This window comes from Octopus sinensis, linkage group LG7, assembly GCF_006345805.1.
Source record: "Octopus sinensis linkage group LG7, ASM634580v1, whole genome shotgun sequence".
NCBI lineage: Eukaryota > Metazoa > Mollusca > Cephalopoda > Octopoda > Octopodidae > Octopus > Octopus sinensis.
The window spans coordinates 26475349-26494358 of record NC_043003.1 but is presented as its reverse complement, the minus strand read 5'-3'; the positions used below and the strand labels follow the sequence as shown (position 1 = coordinate 26494358).

The 19010-nt window shown below is 38.2% G+C and overlaps 1 protein-coding gene across 1 annotated transcript in view; it reads left to right on the top strand.

Moving 5' to 3' along the window:
- The window catches only part of LOC115213810 (probable phospholipid-transporting ATPase IA), a 509671-nt gene that overhangs the window by 14156 nt on the left and 476505 nt on the right, over window positions 1-19010 (top strand). The window contains exon 2 of the mRNA XM_029782682.2: window positions 1485-2240. The gene's annotated coding sequence lies outside the window, so the exon portion shown is untranslated. The remainder of the gene's footprint in view (window positions 1-1484; window positions 2241-19010) is intronic.

Below are 19010 nucleotides of genomic sequence, written 5' to 3'. Positions count from 1 at the left end.
GCCATAGGGTCTGGATTCTGTGGCGTATATACCCTGACCCATTTTTGCCAACGTGAAATGAAATGTTTTGCTGGGCGAAATGCTTGGCGGTATTTCGTCTGCCGCTACGTTCTGAGTTCAAATTCCGCCGAGGTCGACTTTGCCTTTCATCCTTTCGGAGTCGATAAATTAAGTACCAGTTACGTACTGGGGTCGATATAATCGACTTAATCCGTTTGTCTGTCCTTGTTTGTCCTCTCTGTGTTTAGCCCCTTGTGGGTAGTAAAGAAATAGGTATTTCGTCTGCCGTTACGTTCTGAGTTCAAATTCCTCCGAGGTCGACTTTGCCTTTCATCCTTTCTGGGTCGATAAATTAGGTACCAGTTACGCACTGAGGTCGATGTAATCGACTGTCCCCCTCCCCCAAATGTCAGGCCTTGTGCCTATAGTAGAAAAGATTATATATATGTTAATGTATAACGCGGCAAGCTGGCAGAATCGTTATCGCGCAGCCTTTTCCCGTCCGTCTTAGCATTTTGCGTTGAAATTCCGTCGAGGTCCACTTTACGTTTATAGGCATAGAAGTGGCTGTCTGGTAAGTAGCTTTCTTACGAACCATATGGTTCCGGGTTCAGTCCCACTGCGTGGCACCTTGGGTAAGTGTCTTCTACTCTAGCCTTGTGAGTGGATTTGGTAGGCGGAAATTGAAAGAAGCCCGTCGTATATATATATAATACAATTGTTCGTTTGTTTTCCACCTGCCTTCGTCTTTTGTTTATTTTCATAAAGCTTCCCGTTATATATATATATATATATATATATGCGTGTGTGTGTTTGTCCCCCAACGTCACTTGAAACCGATGCTGGTGTGTTTACGTCCCCCGTAACTTAGCGGTTCGGCAAAATAGGCCGATAGAATAAGTACTAGGTTTAACAAAGAATAAATCTTGGGGGTCGATTTGCTCGACTAAAGGCGGTGCTCCAGCATGGCCACAGTCAAATGACTGAAACAAGTAAAAGAGTATGATTGATTTTGTGTAAGTTAGAATATAATAAAAGTTTATTAAAATAAAAGAAAATGACTGCCATACGATCTCAATTTGTCTCATGAACGTAACTCATGTTTGTTATGTACCGTCTGTACATAACCTCAGTAATAAGTCAAGTATCTATTGATTTAGCAATGTATTTGATATATTTCATTAAAAAACAAATAATATGTGTTGTTTTATTAACCACTATGTTAATTCCCTTTCTTAATTAACAGAATGACTGATTTAATTATATATGTATAAATCATATATGTATATAAATATATATACATATAAATGTATATACATGTATGTATATACAAATATATATTTGTATGTACTTAAATATATGTATTATAAATGTATGTATGTGTGTATAAATATATGCATATATTTCTGGAAATATGTGTGTATATCTATCCGTCTATTTTATTTATTTGTTTAATTAATTTTCTCTTTCATTTATATTTTTAGAATTACATACGAGCGGCTTTTCATTGGAAGTATATATATACACACCTGCTGGCTTTGGGCTCTATATTTCTTGGACATACATGCACACGGTCTGCCACGTTTACCATTTCTAATCAATCACTCAAACACACAAATAATCGATCAATCGATTTACAGTTTCTAAACTTAGAATTTAGTATTTGCATTTATCATTATTATTGTTGTTTTTATTTGGAGGCGGACTGGATTTGGAACTGAATGGAGATATTAAAGAACACTTAAAATAATATACACACGTATTCACATATACATACATGCATACATATAACAAACCTCACACCTCGATACTTAGCATGTTCACGTATTCTTGGTACATGTCTATACAATAATATATACACACTAAACACAAATACCCTATATATATATATAGTTTATTAATTAAGAAAAAAAGACAGATGGAGACCAAGAAATTCATATTCGACTAATTTTAAGGAATCGTGTTGCGTTGGTTAAAATTTATTATTAATATATTTTTGTTTCTTTCTTTTTAAAAAAAAAAAGAAGAAAAATTTAAATGTTCTGGAAAATACTTGAATTCTTAACAGAGGAAAAAAAATAAAAACAAGCATAAAAAATAATTACTAAAAATAATAATTATAATAATCATAAAAGAAGGGAGCGATATACAAAAATACAAAAAAAAAAATAATAATAATAAACCGAAAGAAAGAAAGAAACAATGACCATCGCCGAATTTTCTGAGACCAAATTAACCATGTGAGTAACTTGTTTATTACATATTATAATATCCTTTTTTGTCTTCCATACATTATTGGCAACTACTATTATTGAACGTGTGTGGAGTGTGTGTGTCTGTGTGTTTCAGGGTGATTTATTTTTGGGTGATCGTATGGCTGTTTGTGACAGTGTTTAGGTGTGTTTGCCATCGTACGTTCACCTTTCTCTAATGATGTGTATCTTTGTAAAGCGCACAATGATATTAACCACTTACTATTTAAATCTATCTCTTATCATTTCTGTCTTTCTTTCTCCCTTTCTTTCTTTTTCTTTCTCCCTTTCTTTCTTTCTTTCTTTCTTCCTTCCTTCCTTCCTTCCTTCCTTCCTTCCTTTCTTTCTTTCTTTCTTTCTTTCTTTCTTTCTTTTGTCGCTACCTGACAATTTTTCTCATTGTCTATCTCTTTCCATATATCTATTGTCTGCCTGTCTTTCTATCTCTCCCTCTTTATCTTTCTATCTTCAACTAACTGTCTCTATCTGCCTTTCTATTTGTCTGTCTGTTTGTCTATGTCTGTCTTCCTATCTATCTGTCTATCTATCTGCCTATCTGTCTGTCTATCTATCTATCTATCTGTCTATCTATCTATCTGCATATCTGTCTGTCTATCTATCTATCTGCCTATCTGTTTGTCTGTCTGTCTATCTATCTATCTATCTATCTATCTATCTATCTATCTATCTATCTATCTATCTATCTGTTTGTCTGCCTATCTATCTATCTGTTTGTCTATCTATCTATCTATCTATCTATCTATCTATCTATCTATCTATCTATCTATCTATCTATCTATCTCTCTGTCTGTCTGTCTGCTTATCTGTCTGTCTCTGTCTATCTATCTATCTACCTATTTATCTGTCTTTCTTCATCTATTTGTCTGTCTCTATCTGTTTGTCTGTCTGTCTATCTATCTATCTATCTATCTATCTATCTATCTGTCTGTCTGTCTACCTCCATCTATCTATGTCTATCTATCAGTCTATCTAACTGTGTACCTCCATCTATCTTTCTGTTTATCAGTCTGTCTATCTCTACCTATCTATCTGTCTGTCTCTCTGTATATGACTGCCTCTTTCTCTCTCTCTCTCTCTCTCTCTCTCTCTCTCCCCCTCTGTTTGATTCTCTCTCTTTCTCTCTCTCTGAATGCATCTGGTAGTATATTTTTATCTCAGCCTATTTCAATATTTATCTGTCTAATCTGTATCTATGTATAATCTATCTATCTATCTGTCTGTCAGTCTGCCTGCCTGTCTGTCTAACTGCCTGACTAAATATCTGACTGTCTATCCCTACACTTAGCTGTCTGCCTCTTGTTATCTATTTGTCTTCTCTCTATTTCTCTGTCTGTCTCTCCAGCTATTTGTCTGCCTATCTGTCTGATACTTGTCTGTCTGACACTATTAAGCTATCATTATATCTACCACTATTTATCTGTCTGTCTGTTAGTCTGTTTATCTCTCGGGGGGGGGGTCTGTTTATCTCGATCTATCCTAACCTTTTCCCAAGAAATATAATTTATTTTCAATTTTAACCTTTTCTTTTGAATTTGCTGACAGTACTGGAACAATAATTGCATCATTATCATCAGCATCATCATCATCTTCATCATCAAATAAAGAAAATACTGGATAACTGTAGTTCTTATTTAGCCATAAAAAGGTAGGGTGTACATCGCCTAAATGCTTTTTGATCGTAGGTCTCCTTGGTCAGTGTCCACATGGGTTAAATACAACAACACCAACAACATCCCAGTTGTACCTCTTATGCTGCTCCATCTTCTCTGTAAAGCAGACACAATGTTTTAATATTCTCCTCATGCCTCACCTCTCAGTTTCTTCTCATTGGTCTATTGAGGTAGTTTATACTTCTCATTTGCAAATCTTGTCTATGTATATATTCTGGCATAGGGACACAAACAGTTGGTTTAAGGAAAAAGAACTTAGTAATAAGTGGACAACAACAAAAATTAAATATGCATATTCTCTTCATCTTCTTCCTTATACTTCCTTAATTGTCTTGTCAGTTCAAATTTCTAATCCCACCAAATATTATGAAGAAATGATTATCTCCCTTGTATTAATTGTCTCATAGGGATCACCATGTGTGTAAAAGAATATTAACTAATACGATTTCTTTTACTGCTTAACCAAAACAGGAGAGGCAGTACCCATGGCCCTTATCCAAAGTTCTGTGATCTGCTTTTGGAGACCAGCAGTGCCCTCTTCCAGCTATTGTTCTCCAACCTACTGGTATATTTTTACAGTAACTCCATGCATCTTAACAGTTTTTCACTGCAGTCATCCACATTATCAGCAACATTTAATGTCTATTTTCCTGTATTTCGATGAGTCAAACAGAATTTGTTGTGGCATATTTTCTATAACCAGATGCTCCCTCACCTACCATCCATCACCTACTTCCAGGTAAGGTAATATTTTCCCCATGGCAAGGCATACTTTTCAAGTAAGACTGGAAATGAACAACATCGCTTGTATGATGGTGATACCTGTTTACAGCCATTATATAATATCAAGACTTGGATACTCACAAATACACATACGTAAATACATACATACACATATGTAAATCATCATTATCATCATCATCATCATTTAGAATCTGCTTTCTATACTGGCAATTTCTGTGGCCTAACTCCCCAGACTACAACACCCCCACAATTATTATATGTGTGACGCAGTTGAGCGAGAAACCAACAAAACTCCTTGTAACACCTAAGATGAACTGAAGGCAAGGATTATGGCAGCATTCACCAACTTAAACAAGGATACCGTCCAGCAGAGTTGCAGGAGATTCCAAAGTCGTCTGGAGGCCATGGTTGAAGCCAATGGCAATTTTATTGAATATATTTACTCTTTAGTATTTCAAGATATTTTTATGTAATTTTGGTAAATATATCTGTTAAAATGAGATGTCAGTGTTATTTTAACTTTTACACAACTTAGACAACAATATATTCACTGCACCCTGTATATGATTCCACTAGCTATGAAACATATGTAGCCTTGATTTTCTCTACTTGATTCCCTAATTTTTTGGATGTTTATTTGCATATAGAACAGCTCCTGTTGCTAACCGTGAACTATAAAATTAAGCTTCTTCAGAGAAATTCACAACCTTATATGCCAATAAACCACTATTGTTTTTGAAAGTCGTTTTCAATATTTTCTACAGATTGCTTGAAGCTTACTAACTTCCTACACCTTGATCCTTGGATCTTACTGTTACACACACACACACACACTGTTATAATAAAAACTACAAGTCTTGTTAATTACAGCTACCCAGGGTTTCCTGGCTGAAACATTTATTTGCCCACTTTTCAAGTTGAGAACAAGACAATTTGAAAACTGGTGAAATAAATGTTTTGGCTACAAAATCTCAGGTAACTATAATTAGCAAAACTTGTGGTCTTTATTATAGAATTATCTTTACTCTCTTAGGCGACCGAGTACTATTCTACTTGTTCAAGCCTTACCACATAATATGTATATGTGTGTGTGTATGTATATATATATATACTCAAACACACCCACATGTGTGTGTGTGTAAATATATATATAGGTGCAGGCTTCGCTGTACAGAAAGAAGCTTGCTTCCAAATGACATGGTCCTGGGTTCAGTCCCACTGCATGGTACCTTGGGCAAGTATCTTCTACAGGCCAACCAAAGCCTTGTCAATGGATGTGGTAGACAGAAACTGAAAGAAGTCCATCGTATATATGTATATGTGTGTGTCTGTGTTTGTCCCACCCTCCACCGCTTGACAACGATGTTTGGCAAAAGAGATTGATACGATAAGTACCAGACGTAAAAAAAAAAAGGTATTGGGGTCAATACATTCGACTATAAATTTTAATGACCGAAACAGGTAATAGATAAAAGATATATATATCATCATCATCATCATTTAACGTCTACTTTCCATGCTAGCATGGGTTGGACGGTTCAACTGGGGTCTGGGGAGCCTGAAGGCTGCACCAGGCCAGTCAGATCTGGCAGTGTTTCTACAGCTGGATGCCCTTCCTAATGCCAACCACTCCGAGAGTGTAGTGGGTGATTTTATGTGCCACCGACACAGGTGCCAGACGAGGCTGGCGAACGATCATGCTCGGATGGTGTTTTTTTTTATGTACATACATACACATAACAGGCTTCTTTCAGTTTCTAGCTACCAAACCTACTCACAAGGCTTTGCCCAGCCTGGGACTATAATAGAAGATACTTACCCAAGGTGCAACATAGTGGAGCTGAACTTGAAACCACATGGTTGGGAAGCTAGCTTTTTAACTCCACAGACATGCCTGCATCATTTGACTAATTCAGGGCTAGAGAGTGCTTTCCTCTCCACCCTGGCCTTCCTCAAAACTCAAAGGGTAACTGATATATCAGAGTCAGTTACAGGAAAATAGGAAAACAACCCGACAGAACGACAGTCTTCCTACAAGCCACCATTGTCCACGTTGTGATTTCTCTGCTAGATCATGTGCTGGTTTAATAATAAGTCATACTTGTATCGATATTACTTTTGGTGGCCTGAGGACTCTCATGAAGAGTCACAAGGTTGAGTGAGTGAATTGTAAACATTGATGAATGGTAGTAATAGTAGTGGAAGCATGTTGTTGATTGTTTATTTGTGCATTGGCATTGGTTTCTGGTAGGACTGTCTTGTTTGTTTTTCTGTTTCTGCTTTTATGTGATTCCTGGTTGAAATTGTTTTTTTTTTTTTCCTGTCTTCTTGCTGAACATTCATATGTCGTCTTTGACGGGATAGTCCGTCATATGTTTGTGAGTGAGTGTGTGTGTGTGTACCATGTCTGGTAAGTTCATCATCAATTCACTGCTGGGGAAGTTCACAGTCATCAATTCACCACAAGGTCTCCATTACTTTCATTTGTTTTCAATAAAATAGTTTTTAACTATTAATGGTGAGATTCTGTGGATATATTTTCTCGATACACTTTCCTTGCAGGGAACTTTCTTCACAGTGAATTGACGGCAGTGAGCTCTCCTGTGATAAACTGATGATAGTGAACTTACCTGTAATCGTGTGTACATAAACACAATGGACACAGTTCCTGTCTACCAAATTCACTGACAATGCAAGGTGTTGCATTGTGTGACTGAGTATATATATATATATATATATATATATACTCAGGAGTGGCTGTGTGGTAAATAGCTTGCTTACCAACCACATGGTTCCGGGTTCAGTCCCACTGTGTGGCACCTTGGACATGTCACACAATAATACTGCTGAGGATGCTCACAAAGTGGAAGGAAGGAGATTATGGTAGGCAGGTAATTTCGTTTATAGTGTTACAAATACCTAGAAATTAAAGGAGGAGCTCACAGCACTCACAACACTCTTATGGGATTGCATCTGAACCATGTGGGAGGGAAGGGGAGGAGCTTACAGTAAATTGACTGTTTGCAGTAACTGGAGTAATGGAGGGGGGAAGGGAGGTTGTTGGAGTGTATAAATTCCTAGAAGTAGAAAGGGGAGAGGAGGAGCTTACAGTAGATTGGCAGGTTGCAATAATTGAATAGCAGCTGTCGTGATAAGGGCCATGATAACCCACCCTTCTGTTTGGACAAAATTAGTAAAGATTTGCTTGCAAGTGGGATTTTATTCCAGACTAGATTAAGCAGCAGCAGTAGTATATGCTGCTTAATGAGTATTAATTATGATATAATTTCTAGAAAATACATAATAATGATAATTTGTTTAGCTTAATTACATTAAGTACATTTGAACTAACTCAGCTGAAACAGATATTAATGATAATATAGATATCTAATAGTAATAATAGTAATAATGATAATGAATTTTTTGCTACAGGGAAATTTGATGAGGGAGATATTACAAGTATAGTTTACATTTTATGGGGGTGGGGGTACGTTAAAAAAAAGATGAGGGCAAGAATGGAGGAAGAGGAGAAATTTGGATAAAAACTATAGGTATGAGTGTGGTTGTGTGGCAAGAAGCTTGCCAACCACGTGTCCATGTTCAGTCCCACTGTGTGGCACCTTGAGCGAGTGCTTTCAATTATAACTTCAGGCTGACTAAAACCTTGAGTGTAGATTTGATTGACAGAAACTGAAAGAAGCCCGTTGTGTGTGTGTGTGTGTGTGTATATATATATGTGTATGTATGTGTGTATATATATATGTATATATGTCTGTGTATATGTATATATGTGTGTATGTATATATGTGTGTGTGTATATATAATTGTGTGTATATATATATATGTGTGTGTATTTTTGTGATTGTCACTGTGTATGAGTTTGTCTCTGACCATCATTTCACAACCAGTGTTGGTTTGTGTATGTCCTCATAACTTAGCAGTTCAGCAAAAGTGACCAATAGACTAAGTACCAGGCTTTAAAATAAAAAAAAAGGGTTGATTCATTCAACTGAAGAACCTTTCAAAGTGGTGCCCCAGTATGATGACCGCAGTCCAATGACGGGAACAAAAAAAATAAAGTATACAAAATATGTGAGCACCTGTATGATACTATTGCCCCTGGTACAGAAGAACTTCCAATGAGGACTAATCAAGGAACTCCGCAGATCCAGGATCACCCTAACTATCATGGGCACTAACTCTTGTCCCATTTGTTCTCCAGTTTACTGGCACATCAGGGTTGGATCGAGACCCATGGAGCCCTAAGCATTTAAAAGATTTTGGTACTCCATATATATCCATCATCCATCATTTTAAATCCGGATTTTGTCCCCGTTAACAGGGGTGACCGGACCTACCTCAATGACATAGCAACCACCCTTACACCATCTCACCATCTTGCCCGGTTTTGGGCATCCTCCCTTCTCAAGCCAACCTTCCCAATCTCCTCTTTCTCCACTTGTCCCCCTCCACATTTTCCTCAGTCTAGTTCACTTTCGCTGTCCATTTATCTCAGCTGTAATGTATGTTAATTCAAAATATAAACAATAATAAATCATAAAATATATTTTTATTTTTCAAAATGGAACAAAAGTAACAATAAGATGGAAAAAAATCTTTATTTTTGAATACTTCCACTTTATTTATATTTGAAAAATTCCCTCCCACTTTTTTTAATTACAAAGTCTTTGACCAGATCCTCAAAATTAATGTTACATAACACATCTGTTTTTATACTTAGTAAAGATAAGGCATCCCAAATATTATTTTGGCAAGTTTAAAGTGATTTCTTTTGTGCCATAAACCATTTACCATTTCTGTAGTGCTCCCCTTCCCTTGATGCCTTAAGCAATGGCTTATTTTGCTTAATGATTAATCCAGAGCTGAAGTACATGTTTAGAGTAGGTCCATCCACTCTAACCATTTATGTCACAGCCACCCACTTGTTGGCAAATTCATTGGGAGAGAGAACATTTCTGTCTCCAGCATCACTATCCCTTCCAAGTGGGACTTTGAATTAGCTGATGAGGGCTTGACTAGAGAGAAAAGTGTCTGTGCTCAATACCTTCAGCTCGTCCCTCATACAACCTCTTTCATACAACTGAAGCCACCAGAAAGAGGAACACTACCTGCCCTGCTTTGTTTTTGGCTGGTGGTTGGGTGATTTTCATGACAGACTCAACTGATAGATAGATTTGTCCAACATGTAACAGCCGTTGTTCAACATAACTCCAATAATCATCATCATCATCGTCATCATCATCATTTAATGTCCATTGTCCATACTGGCATGGGTTGGACGGTTTGACTGGAGCTGGCAAGCTGAGGAGGGACTCCGGTCTGATTTAGCATGGTTTCTACAGCACTTTTACATGGTGTTGCATGGGCGCTTTTACATGGTGTTGCAAGGGCGCTTTTACATGGCCCCACACAAGTACTCTATGTGGCACCACACAGACACTTTTACATGGCACCGCACATGCACTTTTACATGGTGTTGCTTGGGCGCTTTTACATGGCCCTACACAAGTACTCTATGTGGCACCACACAGACACCTTTACATGGTGTTGCAAGGACGCTTTTACATGGTCCCACACAAGTGCTTTATGTGGCACCACACAGACACCGTTACATAGCACCGCACAGGCACTTTTACATGGTGTTGCTTGGGTGCTTTTACATGGCCCCACACAAGTGCTTTATGTGGCACTGCACAGGCACTTTTATATGGGGCCAGGACTATTAAAGCCAACAATTTTTCTTGTGCCCTTCTCTGTTCCTATATGGCAGAATGTTGCAAGGGGATCTGGGGAAAATTCAGGTCTACTTTTATTAAATTCTGGCAAATAAAACTGTGGTTGTCCATTTTACTAATTTAGCTAGTTTGTAGAAACACAAATACCAGTGACATTATTTTATTCTTTTACTTGTTTCAGTCATTTGACTGTGGCTATGCTGGAGTACTGCCTTGAGGGGTTTTAGTTGAACAAATCAACCTCAGGACTTATTTCTTAAGCCTAATACTTATTCTAACATTCAATTTTTGCTGGACTGCTAAGTTATGGGGATGTAAACACACAAACACACTCATACTCACACATTGATATATACATATATATATATATATATATATACAACGGACTTCTTTCAGTTTTTATCTACCAAATTCATTCACAAAGCTTTGGTTAGCCTGAGGCTAGAAGAAGACACTTGCCCAAGGTGCCGTGCAGTGAGACTGAACCTGGAACCACGTGATTATGAAGCAAGCTTCTTCCCACACAGTGCAAACTGTGTATATCTGTATAAGACTGTGTAAGGACTCCATTTTTTCTGAACATCAAACTAATACAGTTTGTTTGTTTTTACCTCACCTGTCTCTGTTTTTTATTTGTTTTTACAATTTCGAACAATATATATATATATACATATATAGGAGTAGCTGTGTGGTAAGTAGCTTGCTTATGAACCACATGGTTCCGGGTTCAGTCCCACTGCGTGGTACCTTGGACAAGTGTCTTTTACTATAGCCTTGGGCCGACCAAAGCCTTGTGAGTGGATTTGGTTGACGGAAACTGAAAGAAACCTGTTGTATATATGTGTATGTGTGTGTATATGTTTGTGTGTCTGTGTTTGTCCCCCCAACATCGCTTGACAATCGATGCTGGTGTGTTTACGTCCCCGTAACTTAGCGGTTCGGCAAAAGAGACCGATAGAATAAGTACTAGGCTTACAAAGAATAAGTCCTGGGGTCGATTTGATCGACTAAAGGCGGTGCTCCAGCATGACCACAGTCAAATGACTGAAACAAGTAAAAGAGAGAATAAAAGAGATATGCGTGTGTGTGTGATGATCATTATCATTTTAATGTCCACCTTTCTATGCTTGCATGGGTTGGTCACAGTTTGCCGAGGGAGATTTTCTACAGCTTGATGCTCTTCCTGTCACCAACCCTCAAGTAAGGCAATATTTCTTCATGACCATGTCTTCGCAGAAGAATGGAAATGAGGGTCACCACTTTCAGGATGGTGACAACTATCAAAATCAAAGCTAGGACACAATAACATACACACACATGCACACACACACACACACACACACACACATATATACACGATGGGTTTCTTTCAGTTTCTGTCTAGCCAATCCACTATCTACTCACAAAGCTTTGGTCAGCCTTGCCCAAGGTGCCACACAGTAGAACTGAACCCAAAACCATGTGGTTGGGAATCAAATTTTTTACCATACCAACATACCTATGCCAACAGCCACATATATATTATTTTTTGGGTGGATAATGCTGCTAATTAAAACACATGTACTGGTTACATTTCCCCTCAGTTTTCTTTTCGTAAATTAATAAGTTATTGATATATAAAAAAATCAATTGATTAATTGGCTATCGTTCTTTTTCTCAACACCCTGTGATCTTAATGAAAACGTGACCCTCGGACACCTTCTCTTTCCTAGCACACACACACACACAATTCATTGTGATTTGCTCTTTGAAGGAGTCTAATTGTGAACTGTGTTAGTGTTTTGTTGTTATAGTTGATTGTGTTGTGTGTATGTTTTCATGAATGCATTTATGTGTGTGTGTGGGTGTGTGCAGTGTGTGTGTATATAAATTTTTAATTGGTATTATAATGCTGCTATATGTGCTTCTGTATAATAGGAAATGGCTAATTGGCAACATGATGTTCCTAAGGTACAACAATAGTAGTTTGAACATAAAATTTTCCATCAGTAACCTTGATACATGTGTGTGTCTGTGTGTAAATATGTATATATATATATATATATATATATATATATGTATGTATGTATATATGTATGTATACAGGGTTATGTTTATGAATTTGTTTTGCAAGATTCCTGATGTGAAATCATGTGTTGAAACAGATATTGTTATATTTCGGGATGGTCATTTTTTTTTTCTTGCCAAATAAACACATGTGCTATATATTCATTTTTCACTCGTTTATTATTGTTCTTATTATTTTATCCTATGTCCATTGTCCAAAAATCTATTGTCACACATCTGTGACCTGTTCCACAACTCTTCTATTCCATGTGTATCCTCCTATTCTGGGAAAGATTTCCTGACAATGGACATAAGATAAAATATGAACAAGCGAAGAACAAATATATAGCACATGTACTTATTTGGCTAGCAAAAAAAATGACTATTCTGAAATATAACAATATATACAAGATGTTTAGGCTAAATTTGACTGTTTCCATAAAGGGAAATGAAAACACACTATCCCATCTCTCTCTATATAAAGCTGAAGTTGTCTGTGTATGGCAGGTTTGGTAGCCTTCAACTAACACTATCTCCTCTGAGACCCTGCAGTGCAAGTTGACCAAAATTGGGAGTATGATAGAAGAGGGCTTGTTCTTCCTTCCATAGAAGAAAAAATTCAAATTGGACCATGTTAACACCAAAAATTATTTACATCAAAAGGTGCTTTTCTTCTATGAAAATCCCTATTTTTTACGATTTTTTTGACTGCTGTGCCACCATTTTTCGGTGTATTTCAACCAGAAAAATATTCACTTAAAGAGAATAACAAGCTACATAATGCAAAATTTTTACTTTTCAAAAATTCCAATTCTAAAGGGTCGAAACAAACCCAAGCAACGCCAGACAATACTGCTAGTTCAAATATAAAAGTTTCCTGAAAAATCAAAAAATATCAACTACATTATGGCTGGGGAATAAAAGTTTACTCAAAGTAGCTACCCTCAGCTTCCACTTTGACCTCAAAATGGCTCCAGAACCTGATACATGCATTCTTCATTGTGTCCCTGAGAATATCTTCCAAAACACCTTCATGATCTTGGCCACCAACTCAGCTTTGATGCTGCAGGCCAGGTATTTGATGTCTTTCTTAACCATACCCTGCACATAGTAATTCATGGATTTTAGTTAGAAGAATTTCAAAGTCAGAAATTGCAGCTGGCAAGGTAGTAGAAATTCTCTGACAACCATATCTGACTCTTTCTGGAGGTGTGGCAACAATACAAATTCTGCTACTTCACATATGGCCTTCCAGCAGCAACCCTCTCCAGCCAAGGTTTTATTACAGTCTCCAGTAACTTCACATAGTTGTCTGAATTGAGCCTAAGGCCTTGTTCAAAGATTTAGAGCTGCATGACATCACCCTCACTGGGGACACATCAAAAGACCATCACAATTTGGGGAACTCGGCTCTCATGCTATGTGGGACATGACATGGATTTTAGGCAAGCAACCTGTTGTTTCGGGTGTTGTACAACCAGTCCTGGCAGAAGTTCTTTGCTTCTGAGAAGAACTAGATCATCCCTGGTTCAGCAGGATGCCTCTGCTTATTCAGAATCTTCTTTGCCTTTGTGAAGTAGTTCTTGGTCTTGGCTGTCAGAATTTGTTCCTTGTGCTTCTTGTAAGATTAGTAATGAAGGTCCTCATTCAGGACCAGCTTTATGGTGGTGACTCCAACTCTCATCTCTCTCACCAAAGCCTGGATTCCTTTGCTGGGATTTTCTATCACCCTGCCCTGCATTTGTTGGATGAGCTCTGACATATGAACGCAGTCAGAATACATGCTGTATTCCTTCCAGCTGGTCATGGCTTTGTAGTCTCCCATCCAGCTGTCCATGTCATGTCTTGCAGCCTCTGCAGTGTTCACAGAGCATTGAGAGACAATCATGATTTTGGTATTTTGATATGTTGCACAAATCATCTTGATACAGGTAACTTTTTTTCCAATATTCAGATGGCTTCCAGTCTTCCATATCAGCTAACTTTTTTCTCAGCTACAACTTCCATCTTTATGCTCTCCAGCACCATTGACTGTTCATCAATACATCAAGCTGTTCCTGAAAAAGAAGACATAAAAATGTCATCAAATTTAGCCTGAACACCCTATGCGTGTGTGTGTACATACATACATACATGCATACATACATGCATGTATGAGGCAATGCTGATGAAAAGTTCCTGGCTTTAAGGGTAACACAAAAGGCCTAGCTGGAGGCCCAACCTTCCGAGTTCTTTTACAGGGCTTAGGAAAACTGAAGGACTTCTGCAATAAGTGTGTGAATCTGAGGAGGGAATATGTTCAATAAAATTATAATCAACGGATCCTCCTGTATGTTCTCTTACCCAGAGCCAGGAACCTTTCAGCACCCCTTCATATTTGTGTGTGTGTGTCTGTATATATATATATATATATATATATATATATATATACATATATATATCGTCATCATCATCATCATTTAATGTCCGCTTTCCATGCTAGCATGGGTTGGACGATTTGACTGAGGACTGGTGAACCAGATGGCTGCACCAGGCTCCAATCTGATTTGGCAGAGTTTCCCCAGCTGGATGCCCTTCCTAACGCCAACCACTCCGAGAGTGTAGTGTGTGCTTTTACGTGCCACTGGCACGAGGGCCAGTCTGGTGGTACTGGCAATGGCCACGCTCAAATGGTGTTTTTTACGTGCCACCTGCACAGGAGTCAGTCTAGCGGCACTGACAATGACCATGATCAAATCATTTGTTCACGTGCCACCAGCACAAGTGCCAGTAATACGATGCTGGTAATGATCACACTCAAATGGTGCTTTTTACGTGCCATGGAGATTATATATATGTATATATATATAATCATCATCATCATCATTTAGTGTCTGCTTTCCATAATATGTATATATGTGGTTAGGGTGTTGCACACATGATTGCAAGATCATGGTTTTAATTCCCAGAGTGGCTGGGGCATTGTGTTCTTGTGCACAACACTTCATCTCACATTGCGCTGCTATGCACCAATACAGACAATATCAGCTAGCATGTGGAGGGAGTACAGCACATACATTTGATCACTATAAACAACTCATCCGTGCAGGTTGTTCAGCATGAAATCACAGAACCCTCACCTGTCGTTTACAACTGAAGTGTCCACTACCTGCTGAGCAATGGGCCAGTTTATGCCATGCTGAATCACCCTGAGAACTACGTAAGTCCTCTTGAAAAACTATATCTCTTAAAGAACTTGAGAACTTCCAGCAAATACAGAAATTCCAGCAATGAAATATTTTCTGTATTTCAAGAAATACATCCCGTCGGAATTTAAAAATAGACCATCAGGCACTTAGTGAACCAGTCACATCTTGTTAATGCCTACTTGACATCAAAATAGTGTAATGTTGATTATCTCCCTTACGTTTTTCTTAGATATATATATATATATATATACAGGTGCAGGAGTGGCTGTGTTGTAAGTAGCCTGCTTACCAAGCACATGGTTCCGGGTTCAGTCCCACTGCATGGCACCTTGGGCAAGTGTCTTCTATTATAACCTCGGGCTGACCAAAGCCTTGTGAGTGGATTTGGTAGATGGAAACTGAAAGAAGCCCGTCGTATATATGTATATATATGTATGTGTGTGTTTCTATGTCTGTGTTTGTCCCCCAACATCACTTTACAACTGATGTTGGTGTGTTTATGTCCCCGTCACCTAGCGGTTCGGCAGAGAGACTGATAGAATAAGTACTAGGATTACAAAGAATAAGTCCTGGGGTTGATTTGCTCAGTTTAAGGCAGTGCTCCAGCATGGCCACAATCAAATGACAGAAACAAATAAAAGGTAAAAGGTATACCTTTTACCTTTATATATATATATATATATACATACACACATACACATATCGGTAATTTTATCTGTTTAACACCTTTCACCTTACCTTGGAATTTATCTTCACTGTATCCGATACTTCTGTTAGTTTCCTCAAATATCTCCATCACCATAAACAATATCCCCCTATCTCTGTGCACTACAAATCTATTGTCCCCTACTCTTATCTTCTCTGTTCTTCCCACCTAGATGCACTAAATCTCATTCCTCTCAATTCCCTCGTCTTCACCAGCTCTGCAGTTGTGGACTATGCTAGGCTTAGGCCATCGACCATACCAGAGCTCTCCAACCTTTTTACGCATGTCCACAGACCATATTGCACTCTTGCTCACCTTTCAACTGTCTGTGCTCCTATTGAAAGATAAACTCAGCTGCAACTTCCATATTGTACTTTCTGACCCCTACCACCATCCTACCATTCCTGTACCACCTTTTCTCCTTGTCTTTAAAAAGGATAAGAATGCTGGACATCTAGTAAGAAGCTCTTCAACTCCCAGCCCCACACAGCTAGGCACTTTTAAATGCATTTGCCTGTGATGCAACCCATGCCCCTACATTAACAATACTAATACTATCACTGAGCCTAAGATGCATCATCATCATCATTTAACATCCGCTTTCCATGCTGGCATGAGTTGGACAGTTTGACAGGAGCTGGCTAGGCAGAAAACTGCACCATACTTCAGTGTCTGTTTTGGTATGGTTTTTATCATCGGATGCCCTTCCTAACACCAACCACTCCACAGAATGGACTGTGCTTTTTACATGGCATCAGCACTGGTGAGGTCAATTTTGGCATGTCTTTTTTTTACAGCTGAATGATATATACATATATATATGTATGTATATTTTGTGTTAACGCCTGTATGTGTATGAGTGTGTGTGTGGATGTATATGGAAAAGTATGAGCTTACAATATCCTCCAGATTACAATCTTTAAAAGAAAGTCTCAGCTATCTTTAGTGGTTTCACAGTTCTTCTCGGGGTCAAGAGACACCTGTACCCACCAGCCCACAATATCTTATTACTGAAAACTTCTGTTGCACATCATCTAACCTTATATATTACATCATATGCAAACTTTGTGGCATCTTTTACATTGGGGGAACAGGTCGATGCCTTGCTGATCACTTAGAGGAATATTTTTGAAGCTTACTACAATATATGCCAGACCAACCTGTCACCAGCCTCTTCAACACAAGTCATTCTGTCACACACCCACTCACTCAGTGTGTGGCAATGCTACACATCATGGATCCATATTCAAAGAAACGGAAGGAACATTTCATATTTGAACTAGGAATCATGTTACTGCCAGGTTTAAATGAATGTTTTTCATTCTACTCCTACTCCTCCTCCTAGTTTATCCAGCCCTTTCCTGTCCATCAACTTCCCTCTCACTGCATCTTTTCCCTTCATCTCACACTTGACTTTACTTGCTTCTCCTCATTCCATTGTTCTTACTCTCTTCCTTCTCACACTGTTACTCCTACCACTTCTTATTCATGTACGGAGCTATTTTGGTCCTGTGTTGCTTATTAGTTACAGCCAGTTTTTTCTTCTAACTTAGAGGATGTACAACTCTGCTTTCTTTCATTAATTTCTCTCCTTTCAACTTTTCCCCGAAGAAGAACGCTGTCTGAAATATTGAATTTTCCATTTCTCGCAACAACTGTACTGTCCTCTCTTGTCAATTTTACATGTTATAAGTCTTACAAACAGATCAGCACCAGCCTCGTTGGAGTCTGTTTGACCATATGTGTGTGTGTGTGTGTGTGTTTGTGTTTGTGTGTACATATATACATACATATACCAATGCAAGCATAGTTGTACGGTAAGAAGTTTGCTTTCCAGCCACATGGATCTGAGTTCAGTTCCTCTGCATAGCACCTTGGGCAAGTGTTTTCTACTGTAGCCTCAGGTCGACCAAAACCTGCAAGTGTATTTGGTAGAGGGGAAACGAAAGAAGCCTGCTGTATATCTATTTGTGTGTATGCACATGTGTGTGTGTGTCTTTGTCACCCATCACCACTTGACAACTTGTGTTGGTGTGTTTCTGGCCCTATAACTTAGTGGTTTGGCAAAAGAAACTGATACAATAAGTACTAGGGTTTTAAAAAAATACACACTGGAGTCAGTTTTAATGACTAAAAATTCTGACATGAATGCCAAGCAGTACAGCATGTCATTTCCAAATTTCTGGCAGAGTGGATTGCGTCATAGTACTGTTTTTCTCACAGATGTTGCCCAACTGACCCTACTATACTGTGTATTGACAAAATCAAAAACAATGTGCATGCACAAAATTAAAAATATAAAATGGTGACCATGTAGCAATTCAACAATGATATCATTGTTGAATTGCTACATGGTTGCCATTGTAAGTGAGCGATGTTCCACAGGGCACTGTCTTGGACCATATATATTTTCTTTTCTGTTCTGTAGTTTCAGCTCAGAGCTGCGGCCATGCTGATGCACTGCCGTTTTGCTACACTGATATTACTGAGGGCCTCCTCCAATATGTGGTACTTGGTGAAGAATGGAGTTTGATGTAGCTACCCTCATTTGCACCTCTTGCCATGAGGTAGGTTCATCTAGGACTCTCGACAGGAAGAGGTCCAGCTTTGATTTTAAAACGCCTACA